The sequence below is a fragment of the Bombina bombina genome, chromosome 7, assembly GCF_027579735.1.
Source record: "Bombina bombina isolate aBomBom1 chromosome 7, aBomBom1.pri, whole genome shotgun sequence".
Classification (NCBI taxonomy): Eukaryota; Metazoa; Chordata; class Amphibia; order Anura; family Bombinatoridae; genus Bombina; species Bombina bombina.
In genome coordinates, this window is record NC_069505.1 from 389,904,233 (window position 1) to 389,909,406 (window position 5,174).

Here is a 5,174-nt window from a genome sequence, read left to right on the forward strand (position 1 = left end):
ATGTTAGAAAAGCGCTGAAAAATATAGAAAAGACAAAGCGCAACAGGACTCAAGTGAAAAAGGTTTATTAAACAGATAAAAGATATTTTAAAAACAGAAGGTATTAGGTGTACCAGAAGATAAAAATAGAAATGCATATCAGACAAAATTGTCTTAAAACTTTCACCAGGTTACCGCTTCCAGCCGATCTTGAATTGCAGGATGAAACCATTTTATACAGGCTTCCTTTTAGCTTGGTGCTGTGTTGCTCCACAGTGAGATCCTGCATACAGCTCTGAATTCCTGTGTATGAAGGAAGTCTTCAGCTGTGCAGCTGTGCAGTGTCTGCTGTTTTCACCTTTGGGTGACCAAAGATCTACTCAACGGCCGTTTCGTTCCCTAGCGTGGGAACTTTCTCAAGAGGTTGATCTATCATTGGTGGGTTGTAACCTCTTTAAATACCCAATGATTTCATAATATGTTATTGCCAATTTTTGCAAATTCAAACACATAAATATATACAATAATACATTTTCATATTCCTAAAAGACTATAAAAAGTGGATCATGATAATACATAAATATTCATACTATGAAATCTCTAAATTAACATTTAAAAGCATACATTTATATTGTACTATATTTTGAGTTAAAATAAATATATAATAATAAATTCAGATACTAAGATGGCCTACCGCACCTAATATTCACAGGCAGTCTCCCATCTAGGTATTGACCAGGCCTGACACTGCTTAGCTTCCAAGATCAGACAGGATTGAGTACATTCAGGGAAGTGTGGCGGTAGGCTATTTTATATGTTCTATAATATTAGTCTCTTTGAACAAATGTTGTGTTTAAAATTATGATTCATCCTCATTATTTTGATTTTAATAGTAATAAAGTATAAAAAAAAAACCCTATAAAAGCTAAAAACCTACATTATTCATCTTGACCCATGTCCGTTCCTATTGTGATAATAATTAAATATAAATACAAACTAGGAAAATATATTGTATCTGATAATATCCTATTTTTAATATTATGATATATTTATAAGTCAAGGCATATGTTAGTGTATTTACAAGTATATACCTTAAATTATGACTTCAAGCATTTAGATATCCTTATTTACACTATAGAACATTCACACAAAGAATGTTAAATCAAGGAATTTTAAATCAAGAATGCCTGAATGTCAATATCAATATTTAGACCCTCTGGATGTAGGCTTTTTAAAGTATATATCCAAAAGGTTTCTCTTCTTCTAAGTTTTAATAGTCTATTATGATCAAGCTTATTTGGTGGTATTCATTCTAATATCTTGATCTCTAGCCGTATTGGATTGCTATTGTGTGTTATTCTAAAATGTTCAAACACACTATGGTTTTCAAATGCATTTTCAATATTTTATATTGATGTGTTCAGATATCCTATATTTCAATTTTCGTTTAGTTCTACCTATGTAGATTTTCCCACATTTGCATGTGAGTTGATAAACTACATAGGTACTGTCACAAGTACAGGTATTTTTACATTTATAGGGGCATATTTATCAAGGTCTGGCGGACCTGATCCGACACTGCGGATCAGGTCCGCCAGACCTCGCTGAATACGTCGAGCAATACGTTCGCCGTATTCAGCATTGCACCAGCAGCTCACAAGAGCTGCTGGTGCAACGCCGCCCCCTGCAGACTCTTGGCCAATGGGCTGCCAGCAGAGGGTGTCGATCAACCCGATCGTACTCGATCAGGTTGTATTGTGGCGATGTGTGTCCACCTGCTCAGAGCAGGCAGACAGGTTATGGAGCAGCGGTCTTTTTGACCGCTGCTTTATAACTGTTGTTTCTGGCGAGCCTGCAGGCTCGCCAGAAACACGGGGCATCAAACTCCATACGGAGCTTGATAAATATGCCCCATTGTATCTTCATTTATCATGATTGTAAAACATATCTTCACTATTGACATAAGGGCATGTACTGCAATCTTTCTTTCTACATTTAATTAGTCCCTTCTTTGCTGTTAACCACATATTTTTACTACTCCTTTTTTGGGGTTCTCTTATCTTACTGGAAGCTAGTATATTTTTTTAAGTTATTGTTTCTTTTATAAACACATTTAGGTTTTGAATCTAGATTTGTTCCTAGGATGGGGTCCTTTAATAGAATTCCTCAATGTTTGGTTAGGATTTTCTGAATGTCTCTATAGTTTTCATTATAGGTGGTTATAAAGCGTATATTAGATTTTTTCTGTTGTTCTAGATTGTCATTTATACTATTATCTTTTTTGGTTTTGGTTTTGTATTCTAAAAGATCTTTCCTATTCATGTTTAATACTCTTTCGTTGGCATTAGCCACTCTTTGGAGTAACCTTTTTGTATGAACTTTTTAGTTAATATTTTAGCTTCATTTTTATAATCTGTTATGTTTGAGCAGTTCCTTCTCAATCTTTGGAACTGCCCAAACGGTATGTTGTTCTTCCATGTATGTAGATGTCCACTACTTGCTTTTAAGAAGCTATTTTTATCTGTTGGTTTCCTGTAGTTACTCACCCTTATTTTATCACCTTCAGAAAATAGAACCAGATCTAAGAATTCAATCTCATTTTCTGTAATTTTACCTGTAAATGATAAATTCATATTATTATTGTTTAAATAGTTAATAAAATTTTCTGCCTCACTTAGATCCCCTTTCCACAAAACTATAATGTCATCTATAAATCTGTGGTATTTTATGATGTTGTTCTTATATGGGTTGTTATTCCATATTGTCCTGTCCTCAAAATCTGCCATATATAAATTGGCATAGGATGGGGCGAATGTTGTCCCCATCGCTGTGCCATTTATTTGTTCATAGAACATATCATCAAAATAAAAATAAATATGATTTAATATAAATCGGATTCCTTCTCCAATAAATTCAATGTGTTTATCTGGTAAATTACTCATTTTGGTCAATTGATTTAGGCTGGCACCTGTACCCTCTTTGTGTGGTATGTTGGTGTAGAGGGCTGTGATGTCACAGGATATCCATAAGTTGTTTTTCTCCCATTGAATGTCCTCAAATTTTTTATATTGTATTTAGACTGTCAAATTAATGATAGTAGCTGCTGATTCCAAATATTGTATGAACACTGGTTGTGACCGTTAGCGTGGTTGGTATTGTAAATTAGCTGCTATGAGTACTATGGAACTTAAAATAAGACTCCCATTAGCCCTCTCCCCTTTACATGTTTTGCCGGCAAAACATGTAAAGAGGAAAGGGGAGAGGACTAATGGGAGCCTTATTTTAAGTTCCAAGTACTTTAATGGTTGCAAATAGAACGGTGCCAATTATAGCATTATGCTGAAGATATCTGAGTAAAAGTAGGAATCCTGACCTGTAGCTTTAATTTGATCAGTGACATACCTATGCCGCATAACGGTTAATTTACAATACCAACCACGCTAACGATCACAACCAGTGTTCATACAATATTTGGAATCAGCAACTACTATCATTAATTTGACTAAATACAATATAATATTATCAGTAGCATCTACAGTGTTAAGCAAGCACTAGCTGTAATTGTTGAACTGATCTATAGGAGACATCAGCTTCTTTTGGATCCATCTAAATTGATCAGCTCACAAAAGATACATAAGACTAGTTGATACAGACTGTCAATTGATAGCTTGACTATACGAAAAGTCCAAGGATAGGAATAGCTAATATATCTGCTGAAGTGTTTGTTAATATTTCATGATACTAAATTACATCCTTTATTATTTTGAATATAACGTGAAAGCATTCATTTAATAGACACCCTATAATACTCCAGTATTAATACAGACAATAAGGAGAAATAATTTACACTGAATCCTTAAAGGGACATAATACTCATATGCTAAATCACTTGAAACTGATGCAGTATAACTGTAAAAAGCTGACAGTTAAATATCACCTGAGCATCTCTATATAAAAAAGAAGATATTTTACCTCACAATTTCCTCAGCTCACCAGAGGAAGTCCTGTGTACAAAGTTATACTTCAGCTGCTGTCCAGCTGCAGGTAAAAAAAATAAAAATGAAAAAATGAACTGCAGCCAATCAGCATCAGCAGTGCTGAAGTCATGAACTCTTTTACTGTGATCTCATGAGATTTCACTTAACTCTCATGATATTTCATAGTAAACTTCCTTAAATGGAATAGGGAAATAACATCAGTGTGCATGAAGCTCAATCCCTTAGCTGTCCCGGGACAGACATACTGATTTGCTGCTTAAAGTCCTTTGCAATGGGGTTTAAATACTTAGGACATTTTAAAGTAAAATATCTTTCTTTTTTACTCAATAATGTTCAGGTGATATTTTCTAGTCAGCTTTTTACAACTATACTGCATCACTTTCAAGTGTTTCAACATTTGTGTATCATGGCCTTTAAGTATATTGAGTCCCTTATTGACCAGATTATACAAAGGGGTATAATCATATGGTGTCCATATACAAACCACATGTACTTATGGTATTATCTGTAATATTAATACTAAGAAACACTTTACTAATAAACACTACTCCAAGTATAAAAGCACCAATTTGTACCTGATATAGTTATATATATGTATATATATATATATATATATATATATATATATATATATATAAAACTATATCAGCACTAATGGAACTATATACAGAGGCAATACCTAATGAGAGCAGTGTTTATAAAAAACATTCACCACTAACAGTGCAGGATAGTGGTAAGAAAGAAATTGGAGAAATAAGAGAAAACATTGACCACTATTAATCTATATAGCAACAGGTATTTTACTGTCATTCAAACATTATCAACAAGATCAAACCAGCAGTACATAATACAAAAGCAAAATACTAATAATTAAAATGTCCAGCAAATTCACATTCCCAGAGTTGCAAAAGGGCTGATATTGTAGATCAATATATGAGATCAGCATAGCATGGCCATCCATACATGTGCAATCCCATGTATAACTCTTGTGAGTATTTGTAACCCACAACCCCATGAAGTGATAGAGAGGCTAAATTGAACACCTTCTTAACTTAGTGAGTTATACGGCACTGGAATCAATACAGCCCATCTTATACTCACATGACCACTTGGGTGATGTAACAGGTTCGCCGTCTCCGTAATGGGATTTAGTATACTTGAAGGGATTTCAGTCACTTTATAGTAGCCTTGTGAAAA

At 34.0% G+C, this 5,174-nt stretch overlaps 1 pseudogene; it reads right to left on the reverse strand.

Annotated features, from left to right (window-relative positions):
* Positions 1–666: 666 nt before the first annotated feature.
* LOC128636810 (uncharacterized) lies at positions 667–785 on the reverse strand (annotated as a pseudogene).
* Positions 786–5,174: the final 4,389 nt, after the last annotated feature.